The sequence below is a fragment of the Mercenaria mercenaria genome, unplaced genomic scaffold, assembly GCF_021730395.1.
Source record: "Mercenaria mercenaria strain notata unplaced genomic scaffold, MADL_Memer_1 contig_1107, whole genome shotgun sequence".
Taxonomy (NCBI): domain Eukaryota; kingdom Metazoa; phylum Mollusca; class Bivalvia; order Venerida; family Veneridae; genus Mercenaria; species Mercenaria mercenaria.
The window spans coordinates 20,467-32,042 of record NW_026459082.1 but is presented as its reverse complement, the minus strand read 5'-3'; positions in this window follow the sequence as shown (position 1 = coordinate 32,042).

The following is an 11,576-nucleotide window of genomic DNA, read 5'->3' as shown; positions in this document are numbered from 1 at the left end:
ATATCTGTTACCGACCAAGGTATTACTTTTCTTCTCAACATTGGACAAATTTTGTAATCAGATTCTAAATTAAATACACTTGTTTCAGTCGAATGAATGTCTTCAAAATAGAAACCTATTTTTATTGAAAATATTGATAAAATGAATAAATTGATATTTTTACTCATTTAAAGTATCAAAATAAGAAAAGAACGTAAAATCTATAATTATATAATCAAAAGTTTTAAATGATTTATAATTGTAAATGTAAAATAAAATGTTAACGATTCACATTAAGTGCATGAACAAATATAATACGTTAGTCATAATATTGGCTCGATCTGGATGCTGTATTGGGTTCGAGTGTGTTATTGCAAGATCTGCAAGATCGGATATCACGGGGTACGCAAGCGCCCAGTGCTGTCTATCTTTGCAAAATTCACGATAGCCGAATACTGCAACTCAGATCTAGCTACTGTTATAATGACCCTTTTATTATATACCTCGACCTTTTTTGTTGTTTTGTAATTGAACAAAACCTTCAAAGGTTATCTACTTGTATGATAAAATGAAACTAAGTGAAGCTTTTATTTACGCTATTTATAGACATGGAAATCTGTTGACAGCTCTGTGTTGTAGATATTGAAATAATGTAACGCAGCGAATAGTCTATATCTACTCTTTCTTTTTTTATTTTCGAAGAAAATGTTCTTACCATGTATGTTTATCAAAATTACCGAAAACTGAAAATTGAAATGTAATTTAATATATTGTATTACAACAGAAATACCCCTACAACTTTTTTTCTGTTCTGTTTTTTTTTTTACATTCATTAAATACATTTAACTGTTACAGACGAGTGCATGGGTTTGTTGATCTGATAAGCTTTTTTGTTATAGGAATAAGTCAACTACAGTGGAACTTGCGAAAACGGGATCTTCTAAAAGCCGGAAACCTTTGCAAACCGCACGAAACTCAAAGTCCCGGGGTTTTTTGTCGTTCTTAATTCTATATATTTTAATCTTCTGAAAACCGGAAATTCCGAATTCTGAAAACCGGACGAATTTTGAAAGACCGTTTATATTTTAACACTAAAGTTGACTTCCGAAAACCGAACAACAAAATGTTTGCTGGATTAAAAGTGTCATCTGTCTTTAACATGTTGTTAATCAAAAAACGCCAGTACATACTTGATTATCATTAATTACTGTTTGTATTTAATTCATTAATTAATCGATTAATTACTTTATACAAACTTGTACTATTCTAAAAGATAATCGATGTAACTCATTGCAGAGTTGGAGCGGTCTTCTACGCATGCCCGAAAATGATTATCAGTTGTAGCGCACGGCAAAAAAATGCATGTCTTGCATGTTCGCACGCATTTAGTGTATAATATGCATAATATACTGACTAAAGTTTAGGGTTAGTATCACCATGATTACAAAATATATACATTTAAGATATTTTTCGTTAAAATTTAGTTAATCCGGTATATACCGGAGACAGTAATTTATACCGTTGCTCCAATTCTGCATTGAGTCACAGTCAAAGATAATAATCCCGTTCATCGTACCTGTAAGCTAGTAAACATAACTCTAGTGCACCACATCCACTTTGCCTTCAAACTTTCAAACTTTTGAATTCCGGAAACTTCCAAATACCGAAATGCATTTAGGCTGGTCCGGAGGTCGTTCGGTTTTCGGAAGTTACGCTGTAGTAGATAACCTTTCTTAGATATTGTAAGCAATACATATCTGTATGTTTTGTGCTAATATATTTATGTCTAAAGAGGTATTTACAAAAAAAAGACTTAGTTAAAAACTTGGCGACTTAATTTAATTTTCATAAGGTTTGAACTTTTCTCTGGCTAGGGCTAAAGTACACAAATCAGTATGGTACTTTTCCCATTAAAAACTTATTTTCTTAAAATTACAGACACGAACATAATTGTCTCACCTGTTCAGTTATGCACTTTAAGAAATAAAATGAGTTCTTTTTCTACTTCAGGTGTTTATTACAAGTAAGCCAGAGTCCATACATTCTATGTTATCTTCCTAAGATACTGCCAGTGGATCCCATCTTATCGTGTGACTCTTTTTAACTTTTTCCGGTACAGACGCGCACCTGCTAGTAATGCCCGAAAGGGGCGTCAAGCAGTATCGATACATACATGCATACATACATACATTATTGCTGTGGCATTTATCAACTCTGGTCATGACAAGAACTAAAAGAAAGTTATGCAACGAAAACAATAAGTCTTCTTTATAAAAAGGTATGACGGACATCTATACATTGTGACCAAGGATCACAGTGGTTCTTCTGGTATGCCTGAAGGAAGACGAAGAGAGCATGACGTGTATTGCAAACGGCAAATCTAACTGATAAAGTAAAAAGGAAAACGGAAACATGTTAGAATGTTATGAATAAAGATGAAAAAAAAAACGGACACTGTTGGAAAAGAAATTGATTATTTAGAAATCTGAAAGCAAACAGATGTTGCTGGAAGAGGTTATTTATGAACGGATACGAACAAAATTAGAAAGTAAGCGAATATGACTGAAATCAAAATGAATTTGACTGGAAATGAACTGAATACGGCTAGAAAAGAAACTCAAGCAGTTAGACAGGAAAAGGATTCAGTTGAAACGTGTAATGAAACATCTGGAAAAGAAATTGATATAGTTCGAAATGAATTGGATATAATTTAGCAAAAGAAAACTATACACAGACACTGATGAGTTTACAAAGACACAAATACATTTAGAAGAGAATGTGAAACATTTGCGTTGTACTGATAGGAAAAGAGTATTTGTGTGTATGTCGTGAACTGGCGTGCTATTACTGCACTCTTATTTGGCGCGTCATGGTCACTTATACGTTTTAACGTCATTAACGTCAGACGTCATCAGTTTGTATACAAAGAGTAAATAAAAGGTCGAACTTGGTACACAACGCTTTATTCTTACGTTCTAACTACACAATTCTCCGACATTATTGGTGCCGTGACAAAACCATGAATCTTCAAAAACTTCAGTCGCAGAGAGAAGGTCATAAGAGAGTTATCAGAAATTATATTATAAAAATCGAGGATGCAAAAGAGAGATCAGCGCTGATAGAGTTCGACGCGATATTACAATCACTTGAGTCAAAAATTAAAGTCATTGAGACATTGAACGAGAAGATATTATCGCAAACAGATGTAGAAGGGATAGAAGAAATAGTTCAAGCAGAAGAGTTTTCTTTAGACATGGAAATCAACCTGCGACAACTGAGAGCTTTTCATGATGATCAAGGGGAATTGAGAACCGAGAGGCATCCGCCACCACAACATTCCCAAGATAACCAGCCACACTTCAGTGAAGTAGATAACGTAACACCAGCCAACCAAGGGTCGCAGATTTACAACCAGACTGTAAGTAATATTTCTTCGAATTCCCAATACCACAGACTGCCGAAGCTTTCACTTCCAACATTTAGTGGCAACATCTTAGAATGGCAGACATTTTGGGACTCCTTTGAGTCGACAATACATTACAATGTTAATCTCACCGATGTTCAAAAATTTAGTTATCTAAAATCTCAACTTGAGCATACTGCAGCCAGAGTTATTGATGGATTCGCAATGACAAATGCAAATTACACTCGTGCCATCGACCTTCTAAAAGAGAGGTTCGGACAGCAACATAAAATCACTCATGCAACCATGCAAGCATTGCTTCAATTACCTGCGCCTTCCAATACATTGTATAGTCTTAGACATTTCTATGATAAAATGGAGACATATATTCGTGGTTTGGAATCCCTAGGTCAATTTCAAGAGACATATGGCAGTTTATTAGTGCCGATTATTATTGATAAGTTACCAGCTGAAATGATAAAGCATATAGCTCGCGAACATGGTGATAACAACTGGCAGCTGGACGAACTTAGGCGTGCAATCAACAAAGAAATTAATATAATGGAAGCCGGGGATTCATTAAGTACAGCAAATGTTGATGAATTTGGACCAACAGTCGTCACAGAAATAGAAGCGATCATGAATGACCGTCCCTTAACTTACATTTCATCCAACTTCGACGACCCGGAACCATTAACTCCGGCACATCTCTTGTATGGCCGAAGAATAACATCATTGCCGTATTCCGACTACGATAACGACATCAGTAGTCATTAAATCAACACTGGAAATATTAATTTCAACAAGCGGGCGAAAGTCGTAGCGATGGCTATTCAACATTTCTGGAAAAGATGGAAATCGGAATACCTCACCTCACTTCGTGAACACTACCAAACCACCGGACGTAACTCCCAAAGTATCAAAGTGGGAGACATTGTGCAGATCCACGACGATTGCCCAAGGACTCGTTGGAAATTAGCTGTGGTCGAGGAATTACTTCCGGGAAATGATGGAATTACCCGTGCAGCCAAAATTCGGACCCAAAATGGAAGTTCAACCAGACCAGTGGTGAAGTTATATCCCCTTGAAGTTATTCGTGACTCCGAAAATGAATAAACTGTGTCATTATTCTATTTGTCGGAAATTAATTTGATGGACTAATTTACACATGATTTATGTGAATATATTTAAAGTGAGCGAATATCCTGAGATAGAGACTCTTAAACAGTTTAAGTCGCGATTTATTTCAAATATACGATAGAGACTTTTAAGGTTGTGTCAAATACAATTTCAGATGAATATAGAGACAGAGACTGTATGTTGTGATGAATTTCATAGGTTCAGAGAAAGAGACTTTTAAGTACAAAGTGAAGATTAATTAGAGACTGTGTGATTTCGCTATAGAGAGTAATAACTTCATTACCTTTAATCATTTCATTGAATTTTACTAAGAATTTACAAGTGATCATAGTTACTACTGTAATTAAGTACTTTAAGTGTTTCACGTGAAATGCTACTTTTGCGGCCCCCAGTATGTCGTGAACTGGCGTGCTATTACTGCACTCTTATTTGGCGCGTCATGGTCACTTATACGTTTTAACGTCATTAACGTCAGACGTCATCAGTTTGTATACAAAGAGTAAATAAAAGGTCGAACTTGGTACACAACGCTTTATTCTTACGTTCTAACTACACAATTCTCCGACAGTGTGGACGATTGATAAAGACTTATCGAGGAATGTCGATCTTTTAAATATATGCAATTGTATCCGGTATTGAAATAAATAGCTACATTTGTGTTCCTTTCCATTAAAGGTATCCAAAAGTCATCTTTCAGTAAAACATTATTATCTGAATATCGATCTTCGAGCTGGCTCGAAATTCAACCCCAGCTTGAAATTCAACTTTTTGATAATCTGAATTTCCATCTTCGAGCTGGCTCGAAATTCAACCCAAGCACGAAATTCAACTTTTTGATAATCTGAATTTCGATCTTCGAGCTGGGTCGAAATTCAACTCCAGCTCGAAAATTTAATTCAACTTTTTCAAAATCTGAATTTAGATCTCCGAGCTGGCTCGAACTTCAACCCCAGCTCGAAATTCAACTTTTTATTTAAATCTGAATGTCAATCTTCGAGCTGGCTCGAAATTCAACTTTTATTTAATATGAATTTCAATCTTCGGGCTGGCTCGAAATTCAACCCCAACTCGAAATTCAACTTTTTCAAAATTTAAAAATCTATCTTCGAGCTGGCTCGAAATTCAACCCCAGCTCGATATTCAACTTTTTGAAAATCTGAATTTCGATCTTCGAGTTGGCTCGGAATTCAACCCCAGTTCGATATTCAAGTTTTAGAAAATCTGAATTTCGATCTTCGAGCTGGCTCGAAATTCTATCTTGAATTTCGATCTTTGAGCTGAATAAAAAGTTAAAAGCTACCACGAAATTCATATTCAATGTTGAATTTCGATCTTCGAGCTGGCTCGAAGTTTAAAGCTGGCTAGAAATTTAATTTCGATTTTCGATCTTCGATGTCAGTGCCAACTTCTCGATGCTTATTACTTTGGATATTTACTTCAAATGTATAACTTCCTGATGAAATGTATTTACCTTTCCTGAATATATTACTGGAGGTTGCATATAGATCTACATTCGTGATTAAATGTCATGTTGTAACAGTTGATGTTGTCAGTATTCTAAATGATTTGCAGATTACGCTCAGCCTGATAGATTACTATAATTTCCATTATACACCCTTTTTACCGGCATGTAAATCACTATGTTGAAATTGCCCAAATAATCCAAACTATCAAAAAATGTTGTTACATGTAGAAATAAGTGTCGTCCTGTAACATATTTTTCAATATTTTCTTCGACATCGCACGCCCACTCGTCCACTTAGTCGCACTGGAGAATTACATGAATCTGTTAAAATAATTGTCAGAAATGTATAAAAAAAAATGCAAATATATGTGTTTTGTGAAATAGTTGCCATAAGACAGATAATAAGTCTAGCACATTCCGACCCCATCAGAAGTTTCAGATTTTGATTTAAAAAGGTTCAGGAGTTATGATATGGCCCAAAAAGGTGATGGCGTTTAGAATATTACTAATAATGATGACAGTAATAGATATATGCATCAGTGAAATTGAATCTGTATCAATATATATTATTACTATTATCGACATCATAAACATACGGTGGAAAATTAATGAAACGGACACATTTTTTAGAATAAATTGTCTGAAATTATGCAAGGCGGGGATACATAGGGTCTTCCCCCAAATCGTTTTATATTCTATAAGTATGCCGATGTGACGTTAAACAAAGTAAACGGTGCTGCTATGGTAGGTCTCTTTGCAAATCGTTAATACCAGGCCTGGTTTTCGGGTATTATTTTCGTTATTTGGCAGGTATTTAAGATATTTAAGTTTGACAGTTTAAAATCGATAACATTGACCAAATGTTGAAAATAGTTACGCTTTTCAAATTTAAAAGATTACAAACTGACTTAATATTTCAGGGTTCGTCGTATTTTAACAAATATAATTTTCATGTTTTCGATCAAAGTAGTTTTCGACAATTCGATAATTGTGGTAAATAACTATTATTGAAATTGCGATGTTTAAAGATTATACGAAATGGCCCATTGTAGGAATTTAAATGCGTAATAGGCGTATATTAAACTAAGACCCGGTAATCACAGACTAATTTTGAATCACGCAAATAGTTCAGCAATTACTAGAATTGGGGAATTTTATATTACTATATTTTACGTTACCAAAATTATAAACAGCATGACAAACCTTTTAATAAACAAACAACATACCACATCTGTGTAAATTAACAATCAAACTATTATTTGCATTATATGAATTAAAATACAAGTTCTTTCTTTGCACTAATTAGAATTGTTAGACTCCCTAGAAATATCATCCTGTGTCTAGTGCTACTTACTGTATTTAAAAAATGTGTTCCGTGTTACACACTTCGTCTTGTATTCAATAATGTTGCGATCTTTTGACATACATATATAATCTATACTATAACATGATTAGTATGAATGTAATGTTATTACGTAAGCGGATAAACCAGAAATTAATGATAATTGGTATCAGCGGGATTGTTTTCTAAAAGTTTACTTAGTATGTTTGAATACATCCGTTACAGTAAATTTGATACGTTACATAGAATCTTGAAATATTTCAGCTGTTAAAGCATGCCTACTTGTAACTTGAATCAGTGCAATGCACTTAAAATATTTCTAATGCACATGTCGGATATAAGTCCTTTGATATGATTGTATGCTTGACAAAATTTAACGAAGTTGAAGACTATTCCATTGCTGCTTACAAATTGTAACTTACGTTATCTCGTTACGTGTTTTGTTAGAAACCAGATTTAGCCACAAATACATTATCAGACGAAAATGCACATAAGCCGCTATCACATGAAGTTTATTGAATATAAGATGTGACCACTACTTATGGGTATGGATTTGTATTTGGAATCTGTCAAATTTCCGCGTCGAATAATCAGTTTGAAATCGCCTGATTATTGATTATGCATGATGAAAATCTAATGTTTCAGTTCTGGCGGAAATAAGATTATAAAACTCAACCTATTTTATTTTGGGTATGATATAATTACAGTAAGTTTGGTAAGTTTGAACACAATGCCCAGGAATTGTCAATGCTCACAAATCTGTCTAGTTAAACATCATTTATGTGCACATTTAATTTACCAGTAGAGAGTGGCAATTTTAGTAGATTTAGTCAAAATTCGTTATTGATGAAAGACTCATCGATGATCTCGTCATTGACCATTTATTTATGATTCGTCGACCCGCTACGCAAACAGGCACACAATAATGTTTTACTTATTCAAATCTCTTTCAATTTAATGTCTTTCTCCGTATTATTTATTTTTTCCCTCGATTGCACACTCCCTCGATTGCACACAAACAAGTACAAACCTGAATATGTAAATATGTGTGCAGTTTTTCTGTTGCATCTATTGTTTTTGGTTATTTTTCTTTAGCAGAGGAAATTGAGCTGTCTTCAGTTTGATGTAGTAAAGATAATATCAGTTAAATGTAGAAATATTCATGAAAGTTAGATGATGACTCGTAAACCCGAAATCCATTTGATTCAAGGTTTGAACGAAATTATGTATTTTCCGGGAGCAAATATCAACAGTTTTGCATGCACATAATTGTTTCATAAAGTTATACGTAACGTAGTACAACATGTTTTCTATTTTCTTTCCTATTTGAATATATAAATAATTTAATATTGTAGTGCCCCCACGATGCTGTACTTGGGTGGGATAAAATGTAAATAAACAGACCAATGACAAGTGCCTACAGTCAGGGGACTAAGTCCTCCAATTTCAATAGATCTACTATATGGGTTTACTTGTTTTATTTATTTGAGGTAATCAATAAGTTGAATAAACTAGGGTCTGGTCGCGACCCTGTAGGCTGGCAGCGCCTAAGGCAAGGCTGGTAGCGCCCAAATGTAAAGGCTGGTAGCGCCCGAGTTCAAAATTATTTCAAAGTTAAATAAACTGTTAAATAAACTACTGACAATATTCCTTTCGGCTTCAAACAACTTTTTTTATTTTCTGAGGAGCCTTAACAATAATTATTAATTAAGACTAAAATAAAAATCGGTTATGAACTATCGGCAAAAGTCACGAAGTAGACGGACCAAAACTGAAACTCTGGAATTTACAGAGTTTTTCTAAGAGAAAAACAGCCAAATACAGCTAATAAATATAACTGTATAATTTAATTATAGTAATAAGTACCTTGATGTCTCAAAGTTTGAACAACTTTTGTACGAGTTTTGAAGTAAAAGAATTAAAAGATCTGAGAGCGACCGAAATTACAGCCTGTATGTACGAGAGACGGAGGCAAAGTGATGATTCTTGCGTTCCACTAATTAACTTTTTTGGTATGCATGGTATGCAAATGAGGATGTAATACCAAATCTAAATAAGGCTAAGGTGGGAAATACCCGGAAAGATCCGTAACCGACTTGAGGCTACGAACTTACTTCGGCCGACCATGACGTCATTCGGAATACGAACATTTCCTTATATGCAAATAGGGCGGAACTTAACCTGTAAACAAAAACAAAACAGCTAAAGTCGGTCAAAATATAAAATGAAACAACCTAGAACGCTGGAATCATCACTACATGCCAAGAATTAAATATCAAATATTTGACAATAAAAAACTAATTATTTCTGCAGAAAATGAAGCGATTTTGGTCCGTCTAAACAGTGATTTAGTCACCCGGTGCAAACGTACAAAAATCCAAGATGGTTGACAACTGTCAAAATTTCAACTGACATAAACTTTTATGAAGCTTTACAAAGTCAACAATGGACATAACATGAAAACATCGATTTAATTAAATATAGCAGGTAATTGTTGATTGAACTGTTGAATAATTCAGGCTGACATTGCGTACTTTTATAAAGAATCCCTGCGAAAGCTACAGTTAAAAGTTTCACTAACTGAAACAAACACGTGACTTAATATTTTGGAATGTAGTTTAGTAAACAACAATTTCATAATGCATCTGGTTATCTGTCAATGCCTAGAAAGGTTACAGAACAATGAACAGTGATTAAAGTGTAGTTGACAGAATTTTGAAATAAAGAAAATAAAAACTACTGAAAAAAAACCTGATAGGCTGTAACAGCAGTGCAAAACCATTGCATGAAACGAGGTCGTGAGGCATGCCTCACAATACCCTTCCTACTGACAAAATTTCGTCCTCGAAATTGAAAAAAAAATACAGCCTATGACATGAAGTACAATTATAATAATTACTTTGCGGCAATAATGATGAGAAGCATACTAATTAACAACATACAATAAATACAATTAACAAGTATGCACCGGTAACCTATAGATACAGCAATATAATCATTTACATTAAACAATATGGTTCAAAATCTTTGTACTGCCATTACAAAGTACTGATTTCAATAATACATATGCACTATAATTGCTTTAACACGATAGAACTCACATGCACAGGTTGCATTTACAGATTTCCAATTAATTAATTCTCAAATATATAATCAATGTGATAAAATTTCATAGATGCTACATTTATGCTATGCATTAAACAAAAATTCATATGTACCATTAACAACATTCATAAATACTGAAATAATTTATATAGACACCTAAATTCGAAACTATAACCAACATTGCATCACATATTTTAGGCAGTACTATACTTAATAATAAACAACATTTCGGACAAGTACATGAGAGTTTGCCTGAGCAACAATTGAGCAATTTGTCCTTTGAGCAATAAAATGTATAACAATAATAACATCCTTCTTAACAATAAACAACAATTGTGATAGTACTTAATTATTCCAGGGCTCCGTGATACTCAACAGCTGAAATTGAAATGTAACAAATGTTTATTTTTAAATGGAATATAAAAATAATTATCAAATGATTACTTAATCACTGGCTGACCGTACTAAGTGCTAAATGAAGTGACAAAGTAAAAAATCTACTTTCAAGTTATAAAAGTTAAAATACAGGAGTTAAACTTATAACTTTATTATCTCAAAGGTAAACGTTACAAAAAATTCTACCATTAACCAATTGTTACCGTGCTGAATACTGATACCAAAAAAGTTTACTAAAACATGTGGTAAGAATAGCATTTCTTGAAAACACTAGTATACTATTTAAAGAGTTAAATCCTACAAAAATATATGTATGAGAAAACAACAACCCAGAGCCACAAAATAAAATACACTTAAAAATTGTCTAACAGACCCTCCAAGTCCTGTAATGTAGGTACAGTACTGTCCAAGTCTATGTCCTCTGTCTGTGCCTCAGTCTCAGACTGTTCGGTCGTCTGCGTCTATGCTGTCCTACTAACCCGAAGCTCATCTGACAAAGTACATGTCGTACGTAAAGTCTGTGTGCGTCCGTCTGGTAGTGTGACCTTTTTCACTCTGGTGACAGTCAAGTCCTGTGCCTCAAAGGACACGTCCAAATCGTCTGGCCCAGCACGTCTACGTCCGTCAAGTCTGTGCTGTGCCGCAATTCTGGCCATAGCTCCCGTTAAGAAGTCTGAGGGTGCACCCCTAAACAGATGTCTAGGTTCAAGCGCAGACCTAGCATGCACCCTCACCTTCTTAGGCGG